Below are 19,419 nucleotides of genomic sequence, written 5' to 3' on the forward strand. Positions count from 1 at the left end.
CATTCAAAGTAAATGTTCAAAATGTATGTGCGGTTTTTCTCTCTGTCAAACCGACGACCTCGTTTCCATGAATTATTTCTTATTGCGTCTCACTCCCACGGCCACGGAGAGCCAGGCAGGCATGGAGCGTCCAACCCGAGAGCGCGCATGAGCCAGCGTGGACGCGCAGCAGTCATGCCTCATCCATCTCTCGCCTCGCCAGTGTCGGAAAATACAAGAATTAACGCTTTTGGTTATTATCGTTAAACGCCGCCCGGCTTGTGGTCTCTCGCTTGTGCCGGTACACGGAACGCAACTTGAATATTTGCTCGAAGTCATCGAAAATCTGTCATTTTTCCGCCACTGAGACAAAGAGGACACACGCAAGATAGTCTACAACAGGAGTACAGCTGTGGTGATGTGGTGTTTCAGGTCTCATCCTTCATTTTCCAGGTCATTCCCTTCAGTTGGTGTTGACGACTCTCCTAACGCGGCTCAGTTTGGGGATGTAAAGGCTGGGAATGACTTTTGCGGACCTGCGCTGATGTGACACATTAGAAAGAGTATTTCTGTTCTGCACCCGGGAACAACGAGCCATTACGAGCCTGCACGTCTTGTGGAAGGTAGGACTCATTCAGTTGATAGGCTGATACTGTCTCTCCAGCAGTGATTAAACCTGTTCTTCAGGGCTGTAAAAGCGTCTTTTCTGCCGTACAGGTGGTATCCTACAGTGCGACGATCCTAATTGAGGTTGGAAACAAAAAGTAGGTTATGCAAATGCAAATATTATGAGCAGGCAAATGCAAATTGAGCACTCACACGGATTTATCGTGCACACTGAGGGTTGCATGAGAATTAAATTAGGCGTCCTTGCATGCAATGTTGAGTAAAGATAATCGTGACAGAGTGGCTTAATTGGAAGGTTAAATGACTGCATATATGGTGGAACCTACTGCCCTAACCGAGAAGAGAATATTTTACATTGCATGTGCATGCAGGATCAGTAATAGTCTATGGATAGAGCAGGAATGTGTGGGATAACTAGCAGTGAAATATAGTTAACACTGAGAGGTGGATAGCAGCTGTAATTCCGAGTAACTACTTGCCTAAGCTTAATTGAGAACATTTTTGAGTGGTTTTGAAAGTCTGCTAGACAGAAAGGTTTTTGTAATTAAAAAGCCTATCACAGGCAAGTACCAGAGAACCATAAAAACCTCTGCAAACAGTTTCTAAAATGCATGTAGTTGGTTATAGCTTTTAAAATTCATCCAACACTTACCCTGTGTTTTTTGTCATTACTTTTTTATAATATCGGCCTTGCATTCATTTTTATTCTAGCAAATTATCATTGGCCCCTCCTCTTTCTATGGTTAGAAAACCATATGGAAAGGAATTCAAGAACGCGCAGTGTGATACCCAGCAGCAAAACTATCCTCAACATCACTGCTGTGAGGAGTACAGATAGTCCAATTCAAGAATCAGCATGACAGAAATCAGTTGTGAAGCGTGAACCAGATACTGTTACAGTATAAGATCCCAACTGTATCATTTTGTTTAAATCAATATCAAAAAGAGATACACACATAAAGTCAGCTTCAGGTTACTTCAAATGTGTGGCATTAATATTTCACAATATTTTTGAAGTTTATTTGAGGGATTCTTAGAGATGTTAACTCATTCCTTTGAAAATTTCCGCACCGGTTCTTTTTGTAACTCCCAAAACTGGACCACATAATTACCCCATTAAATGACTGACCTGCCAAATCATTTAATATTTCAGTATACAGTTTTGCAACATGCATCAAATCTTAATCATTTTATTCAAATTGTAACTAAATAGTCATTTTTAGTGCACTACTTGTTTGAGTAATTTCCTTGACAGGGATTCCTGACTTGAGTAAAACTGAACTCCAATAAGAGCAGTTGTGCATTGTGACACCACTGTTGAATACTGGAGCCCTTAGAAAAAGCGAAGTCATACTGCCAATATGTGAGGTAATGCATTTAGAGTGCATATGCATCTGTTTCAATAGCATATTTTTAGAGTAGCCTGTCTTAATGACTAATGGCCACAGAATGGCTGGTGAGGCTGTGTTACAAGGCTGACCATAACAGTCAGCAGCTGCTCTTCTCACAGCATCAAAGAATATTTTAACACTGTATCCATTAAGTTTGGCACAACAAGTCTGCTGACTTAGACGCTCTGCACAAGGAGGAAGTTGTGAACACCATGCAAGGAGCGAACACAGCTGAGAAAGTGGCAAAGCCAAAAAGAGCACCGTACATGTGCACTGTACAATTTGCTGTGCACCACAAAGCCTCAACATCAAATTTCACTGTTATACAGGGTATATATGTGACATTTTGTTGGTCACACATTTGGCTCTGTCTTTTTATGACTGTGTTAGCCTGTGTTCACAGTATTCCTCTTTTTCACTGGAGCCCATTTACCAGAGTCTGCCTTCAGTGGACTACAATATCCGATAATGAGGCACTAATCAAGCTAATCATAATACTCAAAAAGTTTCAGGGTTCACATCTTTATTTGTTGGATCAAATTTTGTGATTGCAGTCATTGGGAAACTACCTTATCCAAAGTATTAATTATTCTCACCTTACCCGCCTTACTTTACAGACCTTTTTTTGCTAAACTGACTTTAAACTCTGTGCTGTGTGGTACCCAGTGTTCCAGCTGCTGTTGTAGCTTCAAGCAGCTGAACATAAACAGGTGGAGAACCTCCAGGGTTACATTTGTGATGGAAAATTCAAGTACTCTCTTTTTTGACTCACAGGTCGCTCAGCAGAGGTACTTACCGTGTACCTAAGCAACATGAAGTGACATGTTGGATTCCGAATTGTGACCTTTGTCGCGCCAAACACCTACTCGCTGTCTCACCTTTTTTGTCAGTCTACACAACATCCTGTTTATCGGGAAAAAAACATTTCTCATTCCTCTTACTCTGAGATGTGGTCCGTAAAGACATATGTTGACATGTTGTTTTTAAAGTTTGTACTTGTCCGTTACCTAATAGTAGCTGGTTAGTACTGCTTGTCTAGCTACAAGCTTACTATAATGCATTGACATCCATTGGTTTCACTGAGTAACGCTCACCACAACCTGATAAAACCCTGGTGAAAAAATTAAAATTATCACAGAATCCCTTGAAGGATACTCTTCCCCCTTCCTTGTACTACCTCTCAGTTTTATGGCCGTGAGTTTACTGCTGGGTGTGTCACCCCTCCCCCAGGTAGATGGCTGTAATATCATTAACTGTGGCGAGATAGCTTTTTAATAAACCCTATACCATTACAGTCACAGTGGTTTTTAAATATCTCATGTCACTGATTGATCCAGCAAGGCGAGTAGTTGCTTTCTTTGGGGGCTTTTATCTTATTTATTTACTTACCTAGTTAGTTATTTTGCATTATTGCACACAGGCTACATTTGTGGGTATTCCAAGTTTCCAAGAGCAAAACGGGGGAGGGAATTAATGGAAACTGGCGGTTGATGTGATGTATCAGTACTGGAGGCTCTCAGTATTTATTAAATGCTTTTTTCTTGAAACTTTGTGCACAGGCAAGCGTGGTTATGATCGTCGTTTCTGAGTGAATCCTCAAAGAACACAACAAAATGAGAAATTCTCTCAAAGTGTCAGGGCAATAGTCTAAACTTACTTATCTTTTTCACAGTTGAGCAAATAATACCTCAATTGAGATAAACAACAATTTGGATGCTCTCCAGTTAATTACAGTGTTACATATGGGTTGTTTTGGCTGTGGAAGAAAATCACCATTGAAAATGTCTTTTTCTTTTGTGGGCCTATTAATTTGTAATTTCTTTGTAGAGTGAAGACTGCATCAGTTCAGTGACTTTCTCCACATTGCAAAAGCCAGGAGCTTTAAATTTCCCATTCATGCCTTCTGCCACCTTATTAAAGAACCTCTGATTATAATGTCATTGTTATTTAATGTAATGGCATTTGATATTTAATCTTATGCTGCACTGATGTGACTTGTTCTTTTGCTCCACAGCCTGCACATCCTTTGCTCTTGGGAGACGTGTAGCAATTAGGCTCTATAGTTTGACATTGTCTCCTCATAAAATCGCCCCTGGATTGCTGAATGATTGATTGATACTCTCTTCATGTTTCATCTGTGAGGAGTTGGCAGTTTGGGTCAGGGAGGCTTGGTAGTAGTCCAAAGTGTGCTTGTTTGATCTGTTGTAGCAACAGTACCCAATCCTGCCAATGAGCCCATGAGCAAGAGCCCCTCAGCTCCGTGTGTCTCTGTGTGTGTGTGTGTGTCAAGCTGCTTCAAATGTTAATTAATAATAAGGACAACAGCAAAAAAATCAGCAGTTACAACCAAGCCCTTCGAGATTGGTGCAAGTTAACTTTTTTGAGTGATGTTTGATGTCTGAGATATTGCTGCTTGATGATTTGGCCCATTGGTTGCACTGTGGTGGGCCAGTCAGTTTCATTTTGAGGGTACTGGATATCAAAACTCATCAATGCTTAAAGGTTCATCAAATTTGACCCAGCATTGTCTAAGATATTGAGTGTGAAGCTTCGGTCCTTGTTGGGCTGGTTTAAGTTTATTTAGAGCCCCAAATTACTATCTGCAGTCTTAAAAGGCATCAAACTGCTGGTGGCGCTGTGCTGGGCCAATCAGGTTTATATTCTGAATGCCAGACTCCAGTATCAAAATCTATTATTTCCCCGAGTTTTGTCTAAATCAGGCCAGTAGAGGCTCAGAGATCACTCAGGACAGAACAGAGCCCAATCCATATTCCCTTCCCTGATCTTCGATCGCAGGCGACAATAAGTTATTGATCCTATAGAGGAATTCTCTTGTTGCTGGTCCCTCTCCACTGAGAGGTTAGAGGTCAAGGTCAGCTGTAGAGCAGCACACTGGGAGCAGATGGGGCTTCAGTGTCTCGGTTGAGGACACTTGAGCAGAGCGGATGCTGACACGGGGGCTTGAATCCAGGTCATCTGGTTGAAGGGCATGCTCACAGCTCACTATGCCACCCTGCTGCCTATTAGTGAAATACTGTGATAGAGTGGAAGGGGCATTTGCTTTCAACTTGTCATCGTGGTTGTGTCTTTCTGTGAGTACGAGTGCTCGTGCAGATTCACTTCCTGTATCACCTAAGTGGATGGTACACATTGAGGCTGGCAAAGGTGAGCTTCATCCTCACCCTTGACGAAGCATTATGTCTATTTGTAGTAAAAGGAGGTTGTCATAATTTTCATAATTGCCAACAATCTTTATAAAAAACATGCATCTATCCATCTATCTATCTATCTATCTGTCTGTCTGTCTGTCTGAGCAGCAACACACAATTTCATAAATGCATTTCTTGCATAATTTCATTTGCAACTTATCTCAGCGTGACATTTCAGAGTGGCATTTAACACATATAATAACAAAACAGTGTTGACAACACAGCGTTCGGTTCATAATCATTCACTGTCCCAGCTAATGACGACTCAACGTTTTCCCTCTGTTACCTCAAAAAAGGCTGATATGCGATAATGACATGGATTTAAAGCTATTGGAGGGCAGATCTGAAAAGCTTTTATCTTCTCCTGGTGCCACAGTTAAGTACCTTTTTTTTTTTTTTTTATCCTTTCATCAAGTTTGAACAACCAGACAGAAAGACCAGAGGCTATTTACTGGATGTAAACACTGTTATTGGAGATGTGGCTGAATTGTCCTTAACTGTAAATTAGGCTGGGTCAGGCGTGGTGTGGCAGTTTTACCTGGAATACTTTATTTGAGCAAACAAATCTCTGATACTTAATGGATCCTCACGTATTTCTTATTAGTGAGAAAGAGGAACAGTAATAAGAGTAAAGAGCGATAATTAATGGGAAGGAGTGCTGAACAATGAGATATTTGAACAGTTGTGCTGCAGTTGCAATAATACCTAAATATGATATAGAACGACGTTGTGTGTTTTATTGGTGTTATACAAGTTTAATCAACAGTTTTATTGTGAATGCATGTAAAGAAAATATCTGCAGTGGAGTCGTCAACATTAATGCTGTTGCACTCCAGCTCCAACATACACAGACAGATTTTCCAGTCCAATTCTATTGCAGTGGAGCAGCTCTACCTACCGTGTGAATCAAACGGCTGTGGGGCCGTGTGGTGTGAGGAAGAGTTTTTTTTTTTTGTTTTTCACTCTTGTGGGGTGGCAGTGTGCCTGCTAGGAAGTTTAGCCAGTTAGCTTGACACTGCTGGCTCCACTTATTCGAGTTTCCAATACTCTGCTGCTCATCCTCCTTCAACTAGAGAGGCAAGAGTGGCTCTGAGCACATCGGCAGGGTGACACCATCCAAATACCAACAGAAATCTTGGCAGCAACTTCAGTTTCACACGTATTTGTGCATTCCTGCAATGTAAAGAAAGGCAGATTTATACTTAGGTGATGAAGTCTGAGAGTAGGCACTCCTTTGAATGTCTGTCAAAGTGCACAGGCAGTACTGATGCTAATGCACAAGGAAGGGGATTTTTTTTTTTTTTTAACTTGTGTTTTAGGATCATGTAACCTCACCCGGTGAAAGCCTGATGATGGTAGAAGGGCAAAAATGGCACAAACCCTGTGACACAACATAGCTTACTTCTATATAGGAATACTGCTTCTTCTGTCAAGTGTCATGATCTTTTATTGAATCCCAAAAGGGGATGAAAACAGCAGACCGCCAGAGAAATCACAGGTATCAGTTTGGCTTTTAGAGGTTTATGAGCCACGTTGCCGGAGGTATCTGAGCAAAATTTTCCACAACACCCCTGTCCAGCGGTCTTTCCTCAAGATAGCCGGTGGTTAAAGCAGACCCTGCTGATCATTTGTCACACAACGAGATATTTCTCTGGGAATATCATTGATAACTAGATAATGAGCGCTCACTGGGGATGAGTAAGATTGATTGTGCTTTGGCCTCTGAGGGGCCAACCTAATCCCTCATGGGGTGAAGGAGAGCTCTCACAGCCCTGTGCCTGCACTGTGTGGGTGACGCAGCGCACTAGACGTAAACTGTGTCTGTAAACTGTGTCTATGACTGTCTATAAAGCAGCAAAATTATGATGAAAAACTGCTGACTGACTGTTTATGCTACAAGTGATCAAATATTTTGATTCAAAGTAGGATAAAGCAGAAGATTCCTAAACTACTCCTTTTTGCTGTTAGATAAATATCCATTTTGCCCTGTAGATGTTCATTAGTAGTCACTTTTTCAGCTGCTTTATTATCCAGCATGAAAGCTGCACTAGTCAAGATTTTTATGTAAAAATGCACTCTGCTCCAACAGAGAAGAGCTTTCTATTTCCTGTAATTGACATGTAGATTCACCCTCTTTGCCCAAATGAAATTTTGGGCAGACAGGGTGAAATTGCAAAAGAAATGAAGATCAAAATCTTTTAATCAGCAGCAAGCGTTACCTCTGTCCACAGAAAGCTGCACCCGTCAGTGTTAGATTGTTTGCTGTCTTCTTTATCTAAAGTGATCACTGGCTGTGTTTGTAAATGTAAAAGCTGGGTTCACCATGGTTCATGATTTCTGGGTGTGGAAGTTCAGTTTTTCAGTTTCTTGTCACAGCCAATTAGAGCAAACAATGTGCAAAGCTGCATAATACCTTAAATAACGAGTGAACTTTTGAGTTGCCTTGACAGATTAAAGCGGAAAAAAGTATGATGGGAAAAAAAAAAAAATATTATGTAATGCTTTTACCTGCTCTACAGCTGCCCCAGAGACCTCCGAGGGCTGAAAATGGAGGCTTGATTATTCTGACGACCATATTAGTCAATTCATCTGTTCCAGAAGAAATGTAATCCATGCCATTCCATCATCATCAACGTCATCATCAGCATCATCATCAACATCATCATCAACATCGTCATGCCAGGTGGCAGAGGCTGCAACTAATACTGATGTTAACTCCTGCAGTACTTGAACTAACATTATCTTAAGCAATATGTTATTACAGACTGGGAACTCTGCATTGTTTTACATGGGGACTGAGGATATTTTCTTAAATGAAATGTTGTATCTTAGGTTTCTCAGGTTAGTAGCATTAATGTGAATGCTATGATATTCAGCAGATTTAACTTTCATCTTCCAAACCATGATACCATGATTTTTTTTGTTTTGTTTTGTTTTGTTTTCATTGAATTTAATTTCTTCTTTTTCTCCTTATCTTTTTCTTAGTCTTTTCTAAATACTAAAGCAGAAGCACCAGGCACCAACTTACCAGCTTTGATGGTAAATGTAGGGTTTTTTCAGAGGTGTCCCTGGTGACTTTACTTCCGAACGTTGACCGGTGACAAACATAGCGACTTCTTGTGACCATCGGGAGCTGAGGTGTTGCTCAGGTGTTGAACCTCAAAGTGTTTGGTAGCAAATCTGTATGGCTTCTGCTGATTTCGTGCTACTTTTTTGGCTGGTCTGTCTGCTGAGATTGGGGACTGAAGCATAAAACCTGATATACAAATTAGTGTATGTTATCATATGGGGAATTTTTAAAATTATTTAATTTTATTATCCATTTATTTATTTATTTAGAGCTGCCAGTAGCTGTTTTACATGGATAAGACTTTAAGCCAGAGATTGTCTAAGCAACATTGGAAGTGAGACCATTTTCCCTACTAAGTAAAACCATAACGTTGGACAATTTTGGTTTCAGAACTTCAGTATAGCTTTTATTAACAGTTATACCATTGCTGTGGATTGAATATACCTCATTATTTTTGGTTAAGATAAATAAATAAATAAATAAACTGACATGTAATTTGTGTTAAGGATTTGTTAGACAGGATGCAACAGCCACTTAGCCTGGTTATCATTCATTTTCAATGAGAAGCAGAAAAGGTGAACAATATGCTGAGCATGACAATGCACTTAATCTTCAAATGACCTTAGTCATCAGTGCATTAATAAATAAAATTGAACCTTTGTCTGTTGAGCCACAGCCATTTATTTAGGCCCTGTCCTTGGGCGTTTTTAGCAGACAGTCTGAATAAATCTTAGTATCCATATATATCATCTCATGCTGCCCAGTTTGCCACGGGTGAGTTATTTTGAGTTCACAACTTCCTGGGTTTCATTATGGTGACATTAAATATCTTATTCTATCTTGTACTGATGTTATAGCCCTATGTTATTAGCATTATACTCCAATACCATACCCAAAAACAAACACATGTGCAACATTTTAGCAACTCACAAACTGCCTCTGCTGAAGCATTGCTGCAGTCCTTTCCTAAATTACTTCTAAAGCACAAAAGTGTTTTCATTGACTTGAATATTTTGTCTGTGTAACATTTATTGGTTACAGCTTTTTGCTGTGATGTTTTGCTGTTAAACTTTGAACAGAGAGATCATGGGGATTTCGGAGCGGTTTGAACCCCAAAAAACCAGCAGCCTGTATCTAAGTGTGACTGTACAGCTCCCTCGTGTGAATGTGTGTAGCCGTGTGACTGTGACGCAGGGCGCTGCTGCAAAAGAGCATAGTTGCTGACTTGACTTTCAAAGTAAAGTGCCCGTCATGTGTTAGCATCACAGATATAGGGGTTATTACTGTGGGAAAAAACTGGTTTGCCCCCGGAGCGGAGTGTTTTCCTCTCTGACAGCTGCTCCGAGCGCTGCGAGCTGGCTCCATGCATCACACCTGTCAGCAGGGAGCTCATAAGGAGTGTCAATTGCCCGCATGCACCCACCAGCTCCTCCCAGCTCCTCCCAATTTGAAGGTGAGAGATGTAGGTCAGCACCACACATCTGCACTCGTTTTTGTGCTGCCCAACGCTCAGCACACACTGACTGACATTTTGCTGATGACTGAGGACAGATACAGCCGTGGAAATCGTCATATCTCCGTCCCGCTGGAAGGAGATTTCCTGTAATTGCCGGTCTGATCTCACTCTGACACATTATCATCCAGTTTGGCCTTTCTTTTAGGGGATATATATCTGTCTTTCTGTCTGCCAAATTCTTTCTTGTCACCTCCTCTCTATTCCTGGTTGTGTCTCGGGTGATTAGTGTGATAGTTTGAGATGAAGTATGAAAACGTGTGGTCCCATTTTCAAGGACTCAAATTTGACTGATGTGCAAAGTGATAAATTACTCATCCAGAGAGCAGGAGGGCTTGGTTCCTAATGCAGGGATTTACACTATGGTACCACAATACTGCTGATACTGCTGTGAGCGCATTTGTTAATTAAATTATGCAAGCAGTCTGTTGTCCTGTAAGTTTGACTTGACAGACTCAATGGTTCCTATACAAAGTGACTGGCATGGTGTGCCAACCAATAAAAAGCAAGTAAGCACAATAATCTCAGTAACTGTGGTGAGTAGGAGTATTAAAAAATTATATACTCGAACAATGAAGTTCCAGTATTCCAGTAAATAGTTCCAGTATCATTTCTTCCAGAAATACTAGAAAGCAGTGTAATACACGCTGTTTGGCTGTGAGAAGTCTTTTGGATATGATATTTTTCTGGGAAGGCAAGCTGCAGATTTTATCATCTTGTGCATTGCATGGTGATAGCACTAAACAAGGTTTAGCCAGCTGGCAGCGCTGATAGAACCTGAAAGAGAAACTCAGCCTTAGAACAATTTCTCACTTTCAAACAAAGCTTAGCAAAGTCTTTTTCTTATCTAGTTTGTTTGCAATTTGTCCATCTGAGCTTTCTTTTTTTTCTTTTTCTTTTTTTTAAATTCAACATTACCAATACAAAACAATCCTGTGATTTATTCTCTTGTTAGTCTGAGAGGTGATATGTTTGGCACCACAGTAACAGATTTATATATTTATTTTTATTTTCTAAATGTGTGCTTACCAGCAGAAAGCCACAGAGTGCTAGTTCATGTGTTATTATGCTTAATATTTGAAAATGTCCAGGTGCTAGGCTTGCTTATGCAGTTTTGTCACATGTTTTTTGTCCATACCCACTGAGATATTTTTAGTTTCATGGCCGGATGATAAATTACATGTTAAGGTGTAGCACAAAGGTCGCTTGAGGTGTTTTCTATAATATGAAAGAGCAGCAGCGAACATATTTCTAATCCAGACAGGTGATAGCAACTTTTCACTATTCTGGGTTTCAGGACATTTTCTTTCCACGTGTACACTGTAAAGGGCAATATCTGACCAATGTGTTGCACCATGGTATATCGTAAAAACCTGATAAAAAGTTGATGCAAAATATAGCAAGAACTAGAAAGCCTTTAGTGAGTGCAAAACTCTACCAAACCAAACCAAAGACATAATTCCTCTTACTTCAGTTTTAAGTGAAATAGTTTCCTTAACCATGCAAGCTTACCCTTAAGGTTTGGATCCACGTATTTATCTTTGTTAGTTTCATAGTTATGGCTAAAAAGCGATAGTTGTAAAATGTCAAAACTCACAGAAGTCCAGATCACCACCAAGAGCTAATCATTTGTTCCTTGGCCCAAGGCAGGCCTGTCGTCCAAATTGAAATTCCTAGCCATGCTTGGAACAATGTTGGCTAGATTTGGACCCCTCTCTGTCCATCCTCATTTGTGTTCCATAATTTGTAATTATGGAAGCATAATTACAACTATCATGCCAAACTTTTGTGTCCTATCTGTTCTTGCACCGTAACAGTTCAGCAAGGCCTTGTCCTTCTGTTAATGTCAAATATCTTGATGTTGGCGAGAGAGAGAGTTTTTTAAAGAGCAGAGTGCAGGATTGGGATTTCTCCTTTGTAGAGGACAAACTTTGCCAGGAGGCCCTGAGGATTGTGGGTGATCCCGGTCACCCCCAGCCAATGAGCTTTTAGTCCCACAGTGGTTTGCGAGCCTCTCTGTCAACCCTGTAGATGCTATACCACTTGTACTACTACTACTACTACTAAGACTACTACTACTACTACTAATTCTTCTTCTTCTTCTTCTTCTTCTTAGTAGTAGTAGTAGTAGTCGTAGTAGTAGTTGTATAACAGCAATAATAATAGCATCCCAATGTTTTGGAGCTGAAAGTGCCTGCCAGAGCTCACGTAGAAGCACATAGCAGGCCCTGAATAATTCGCAGTGCTTTTATGTGATTACTGCAAACACAATTTCCTGTTGCTACCCGATGTCCCCAATTTCCTCGCTCACTGTATTTGTACAAAATGTGCAAGAGGTGGCTCAAGAGATGTATGAATGCTTGCTGTGGAATGTGTTTTAATGTAACCTCTTATTTTGGTTTTATTTTGATTTTCATTTCACTTTCAAGCAGAAATGCAAGGGGTTTCTGCGATGTAACAGCATGTCAGCATCGCCAGCCTTTGCAATATTTATGGGGAGCTGTTAGTTTTGCTGAAAAGTGTTGATATTACAAAACTACAAATCCCTTGAAGGGTTACTTGTGAGCAAATTGCATAATTTTTTACTAACTGTGCACTGCAGTGCCCCTCTGGTCTAAATCTCTCAGCTGTTGCTGCTTGTGTTCATGTGACATTTTTCACAATAAATGTAGGCTGCTGTGGCTCTTATGACAAAACTACAAGAACAGTAATCCCTGAGCTGCTGAGTAGCTTAATGCCTGAAGACTTTTATTAAAAGGAATACAACTCAATTTTACATTTCTCATATTATTTCAGTGTCCTAGAATATCTCAGTCTAAATTTTTGACTGCAGGCGACGTCTAGAGAGCTTTACTTCAAAGTAACTTTGCCAGGGCTACTCAATAGCATGGAGTTATTTCCAGAAATTGATTTGGGAGATGCAATACTGTCTTTTACACTTATGTTTGCGTTGGGGCCACTGCGGCTAGGCTGTGTCATTATAGAGATGTAGACAAGTCCAACGGTAATATTTTCCCATATCCCTTCATTGTCTTTGTCTGAACTCTGCTGAATTCTCTCATGCATTCACTCATTTCATCTGTTGCCATCCCCCCAAAAAACAGACAAAACAGACGTCATTCAGCCTCTCATGTTCTCCTCACTTTATGAGGTTATTGTAAATCTCATTTTCAGCCAGTGATGATGATGATGATGATGGTGCACTGATCTGGCTTAGCTGGTGTGTTTTATATAGTGAGGGAGAGGTGTGAGGTGAGGTGAGTTGAGGTGAATTACAGGCTTATTTTCTTGTTTGGGTTTTAAGTCACTCAATCATAAGATTGGATGTGCTTGCCCATCAAAGGCAATTCTCTGGATCATATTTTTTCCCTCTCGGCTGGTTTTGGAGTTTGGGCTGTAATATACTGTTACAGCTACAGCTAGCTACATAAATAATTTCTGTCTTGCTCATCTCCCACTATGCACTGTGAAGAGCAATTAATAATGCCATACAGTGCAAACACAGAACTGTCACCCAGTGTTTTGGTGCATGTTAGTCTACTTTTCTCCCTTGTTTTGGCCTTGTCAGACACATGGAACTGGCTGGCACACTTGATTGAATTTCAGTCACACACAGCAGAGCAAAAATAAATTCCACCATGCCCAAATCTGAGTAAACAGGATCACTAAAATACTGGAAACACTATAAATGTATTACAGAAGGCGATATCTGTTTTGTGAATGGGCTGTTGGCATTAGTAAGCCTATAAATGGCTAAAAAGCTATGTGATTGTTGTCAACAGCTTTTGGACATGTACTCCTCAATTACTTCACAAACTGCCGCCCGGGAACCAAGGCCCGATTTAAAAGAAAAACAAGGTTGCTTTCGAGAGCTTTAGTCGTTACTTAAAAAGAAATTTTAGGAAGTTTTCCTTTTTGTCTCTTACCTGTGAACTTGTTTCTTACTTTTGCACTTCCCAAGTGCAGCCTTTCTACCAACCTCAAAATAAACATAAAAGGACCAAAAATTTATTAATGACCTTAGCTCACTCTATCTGCTGGCTCTACCAACATACCCTTTGTTAGTTTAAAAATTTAAATCTACTGTCCTGACCTTTAAGAAGAAAATGTTAATATTATAAATGGCATCAGCTTATGAAAACCTACAGTACTGGAAAAACCAACCGTGCTGTAAAACATGATTTGGAAGTGCAGTGGGTTCCTTTGTGTTTCACAGCACTCCTGGAGGGTTTTTCCTCTGTAGATGCAATCCGCAGTACTTCCATCTACAATACAATTTTCAACAATTATTTAGCATGGCTTGCTGAAGTAACTTGAAGTAAAAGAAAAGGCTCTGACATTATAGTTATTATTTAACAAGTAAGAGGCAAGTGTGCTTCTCTGTGTTTTTAGGAGTGGGTGCTCAGCCTGAAGCACAAAGTTGTCTAAATCAATAGAGACAGGCAGCACTCTAATGTATGATGGAACCTCAGGACTCAATTTCTCAGATTTTTGTTACAATAAATTTAAAAATTGTGATTGTCAGCACATGCTATCACGTTTTCTCCTATCAGCCTTCATCATGTGTTGGCTACCACAATGTTTAAATTTATTCTAACAAAGACCTGAAGAATTGAGATATGAGGTATTATTAATTTTTTGGAGAGCAGCCTCTCTCTGCTGAATCAGTTACTGTTTTGTTGCAAAAGAATAAATCAATTAAACTATTTTACCATTTTAATGCAACAAGTTTCAGGCAAGTACAAAGTCATTTTAAACTTTAGAGCAAATTTATGAACAAGAATCCCATTTATTTGCAGGCTTTAGTCAAGAGCAAAATAAGAACACTAAAGAGCAACTTTAATTAAGATTAACTTCTCTTTTCTTCAGATTTTAGGTGTAGGTGATTTTATTTTACACAAAGTGAAGTTGAGCTGTTAAGACAAAGGTTACAGTAATTTGAACAGTAATTTGTGCTTTGTCATGTTGTTTAATCCCTGTGAGCAGGAGCAATACAACTAAATGTTTACTCCAAGCTCTCTTTCTCATGCATTGATCATGGTTATAAACTTGAGGAGGCATGATAGTATCGTCACATTATCAGCTTTAATATGAAATATTTGTATCGGCCCAAATGAAAATTTCTGCTGATATGACATGCCGACATGTGAAATAGGTCAAATCTGCCCGGGTTGTGGCTGTTGTTAGGATTGTCTCAGGGCGAGCGTCATCCAAGCCTGTTTAAGTTGGATGAATGTTACAGTTTTGTGTGAAAGAGTTTGTGTGTATTTTGAAAAGCATCGTATTTCATGTCTGCATCTGCCAGTGGGCCTTCACAATAAGAGCAGGCATAGTTAAGTGTTAATTCCGCTGCAGGAGAGACTTGATGTTCTCTGCAATTATAGATGGAAAAATGCATATATCAATATTGGTATCAGCAGTTGGCCAAAAGAGTTGGAAGATATTGGCATATTGGCCAAAAAAATCCAATATTGTGCATCCCTAAAACTTTATTACTTCATATTAATCTTAGGAGTTGTAGCTGTATTTTTTTCCACATCTTTTTTTTTTTTTTTTTTTTTTTTTTTAATCAGTTCTCATTAGTGTGATGTAACTGATTAGACATTAGGGCATGAGGTAGCAGTGAATGTTTACTAGCACAAACTGATCAGACCTAGGGCAACGATATGAATTCATGTGAAGGCTAAATGAGAAGAAAAGGCAGAAATGGATTGAACTTAGCATCAGCAACACAAAGCACTCTGACCTTGCAATAATGAAAGTTTGGCATTTTTAGAAAATACCACTTTTTCATCAATTTTTTTTTTTTTTTTTAAATTTTTATTTTCAAAGTCTCCACAGTTCCTCAGGCTGCTCCCAGAGGTAGAGAGATTGCAGTTGCTTGTCAGCATCCTGGTATAACCTTGTTAGGCCTTATTGCAATTTCTTGTATTTAATTGAAAGCTGCCATTGTCCCTCTTGAGCTGCATGAGTCACCCAAGCAGAGGAGCTTTGAGTTTATTTTCTGCTGTTCTCTGCCTGTGTTGATAAATTACACACATACACACACACACACACACACACACACACACACACACACACGCACACAGTTAGAAAAGGGGACTGTTTTGGTATGCAGTGCTGATAATGAAACATGATTTATTTTGATAATGGAATCGACTACTTGTTCAGTAGTCTTCCCTGTAGCGTCTCTGTGGCTTTAGAGGGTATTATGTGATGCATGTGGCATTTTGCTCTCAAAATGACTCACAAAATAGGTCAGAGGAACAATTTCTTCAGTGGATTTTCAATATTTGATTCCTATTTTCAGTTCACCCGCAGATGTAATGGAAGCACCAGAGATCAGAATTCAAATTTAGTGCTAAACCATAGTTAATACCATGCATGCAGGCATAAAATAAGGAAATAAGGATATAATATACTTTGTCAGCATTCAGACACATTGACAAATGACTTGGATTGTATTGATATTGAATCAGCAGGCAGTAATGGGCTGTTTTTGGCTGTTTCTCAGACAATTCTTATTGTTATCAGATATCAGAGTGATCAGAATTGATGGTCAGGCCATTAGTGTGTTTAATCATTTGTTCTGAGTCTGCACTTTGCCCCAGTTTTTAGAGTTGACCACTCCAGAGCGCTGATGGAAATTAATTACCCTGACTTTGCTGGCCTCATTTTAGAAGCGGTTTGTGACGGTCAGTACTTCTATATTTAAATACAGGAAGATAGCCATGGGTAGTTCTTGCAATGTAACTCTGTAATTGTGTAATGTAATTCTGACAGGGTTGAAATGGATTTTCACTGTGGGCCGTGAAAATGCATCAAAATATAAACTCCATTGCTACGCATGTTCTGTTAAAGCCACAGGATGGCATCAAACCTTTATTATATAACCGGAAATAAAATGTTTTCAATGAGGAATGGAATTAATATTTGTCTTTCATCAAAACATAAATCCAAATTTTTACCGTATTTTTTAGTCGAAAATGCACATGAAAAAGCACAGGAAGTTCACTGGACTGACAAGGATTGCTATCTAAGTCGCATATCTGGACACCGTTTAAGTGGACATAGCATAACGTATACATATTTTATGAATATGTTGCCATAAGCTGGAGATCTACTTTTTTCATGTGCCACTTCCATTATGGATGTTATATCCATCAAACGAGGGAGCAAAAACATGCCTACATCAACAAAAAAAAAGCAGGCCTACATCATCAAATTGTGCACAGAAGACGTTAAAAATAGTTTAAAAATAGTGACAGTCTGAATTAAACATGCTGCAACATTGCTTACATAAGACATTACTTCAAATGTGTTGCTCAGACAAATAAGCCTCATAGAGTTTTATTGGTAGAAGAAAAAATGTGTCCAACTCAATTAAGCTTTGGGGTCGAAGCAGGCAGAGTGGTCCTTATTTATTTATTTATTTATTTATTTCCAATGCCTTCTCATTGTCAGGTCATCAATACCAACACTTTGTTTTGTCCCTTCACATCTCATATATGAGATGCACTGGGTTTTCTCGCTTTTATCACGTGTCAGTGCCACATGGTTAGGTTTAAACAGCCAAACCACTTGGTTAAGGTTAGGGAAAGGTTAGGCACCAGAATGATGTCACATCACATGCAAAGCACGTGAAGCAAGACAGGCATGAAGCAAGACAGGCGTGAAGCAAGGCGTCTCACTCCCTTGTCTTGAAATCGAACTTTGGTGAAGGTCTTGTGGTTTCCATCCACTCTGTCTTTCCTGCTCTTTGTGTCACGTCAAACACCCCCTGCATCTCACACTGATGGCAAACGGTGCCTTTGGCTTCAAATGGGTGCACTTTGCATTGGTAGCAGATGCTTAAGGGCGTGGCAGAGCATCAGCGCTTGACAACCTGGGAATAAGAACTGGGCTGGAAATGCTAACGGAAGTATCCCCTGAGTCGACCGCCTTGCTTTTTCCAGTGTTTGGAGCCGCCTGATCAAATTTAGAAATACCCTTACAGCACAGGCAGTTTTATCGCTTATCATAATATCAAAATATTATTTTAGGGTCTTTTGTCTATTTTTTTCTTCCGTATGGCTGTGTTTACAGATCAAACAAATATGATTTAGTGCATTGAAGGCTGTGGAGTATTGCAGACAAACATTTGTTTAACTGCAGATTTTTGATAGGTGGCCCACAGATAATTATTTATTCCCCATGGAAAGCTTAAGGAACTGCACAGTCCAAAAGGTATCATGAGGAAATTCAGCTGTGGATTTGAAACAATAGTGATTAGTTTTTACTAACCTGAAAATGTTTTGGATATGACATATTTTGAGAATCCCTGTTTAATTCATTTATTTATCTAGCCTTTGTTGAACTACATGCTGCACCTCCACTAAGATGGATAAATGAAAGCCGCATCAGTGTCAAACCTAAAACTTGCAGACAAAAGACATAGAACTAGATAGATAGATAGATAGATAGATAGATAGATAGATAGATAGATATATACTTTATTCATCCCGAAGGAAATTCACACATATTGAATAATTCTGCATATTGAAGCAGAATTACAATCAATTCCAATTTTGCAAGAGCTCAGTAGTGCCATGTTAGGGACACTTATGGCAATGATCAATGATGCCTACTGCATTAAAAAGGTCCTGATCAATACTGCTGAGGATGATGCAGCACTGACCAGTAAGATCAACAGCTGAAATAGAAATGATCAAACCCTTTTGCATGCATTTTGATCAAAGGCGTTCATAGAGAATTTTTAATCTCGCTCATGTCAAAACGTCATTGAATTGGCATTGGCCTGCTTTGTTATACCCCGAAGATCTCTATTACCACATCCTTTTAAAATTATCTGTCATGCAATTTAGAGCATGCTTTTGAGTTTAATTATTTGTGCCACCATCACACATGCTGGCAGGCGCAGGACTCATGGGTGCAGGACTGGAGCAAAACTCACCCCAAGAGGAAGCCGAGGCCCTTGGTAGCTAGAATAATGCCAGCTGGTGCTGTAACACTGCTCATAACGTTGAACTATGCTGCCCATGTGAGGTTGGTCTATTGTACTGTGAAGTGAGCTCAGAGGAATGACTGTAACAGAGTTGAAAATGTTTGTGTAAGTCACTTCCATCCTCTGTTTCATCCAAGAGTTTAATACTGTGTTTAATACTGGAGACGGACTCACCCGCAGAGGAAAGTGTAGTCCTTGTGTGCATGAATGATAGATGATATTGGCATCTTATCTGTTGGGGCAGTGTACTGTGGTTCCAGATGTAATCTGAGGGCAAGAGACAGAGGTGTGAGAGGGTGAAATTATGTCTTATCAAAATATAATAAAAGCTGCAAGAGAGCCACTGAGCCAAGGCCAGACATGGCAATTTACTGGACCTGCTGGAAGGTGGAGACACCCACAAAAATACTTTCCACTGCAGAGCTATTTGATCTGTGATATTTATAACTGAAGATGGAGGACTGAAGTGTTTAAAATGTGGCTTCATTGACTCTGCATTAAATCCTCTTTTAAGTACCCACAAAGTAAGCACAGTAAACTTACCTGTATATATCACAGTGCTGACATAATGCCAGAGTTTTGACTTAAACACCAATACTACAATACTACAAGTTTCATATCTAAAA

General features: G+C 39.6%; 1 protein-coding gene across 1 annotated transcript in view; it reads left to right on the forward strand.

The window, feature by feature from the left end:
- The first annotated feature begins 173 nt into the window (after positions 1-173).
- Positions 174-19,419, forward strand: part of gpr153 (G protein-coupled receptor 153) — a 48,881-nt gene continuing 29,635 nt past the window's right edge. The window contains exon 1 of the mRNA XM_030056573.1: positions 174-602. The gene's annotated coding sequence lies outside the window, so the exon portion shown is untranslated. The remainder of the gene's footprint in view (positions 603-19,419) is intronic.

The sequence above is a fragment of the Myripristis murdjan genome, chromosome 7 (assembly GCF_902150065.1).
Source record: "Myripristis murdjan chromosome 7, fMyrMur1.1, whole genome shotgun sequence".
NCBI lineage: Eukaryota > Metazoa > Chordata > Actinopteri > Holocentriformes > Holocentridae > Myripristis > Myripristis murdjan.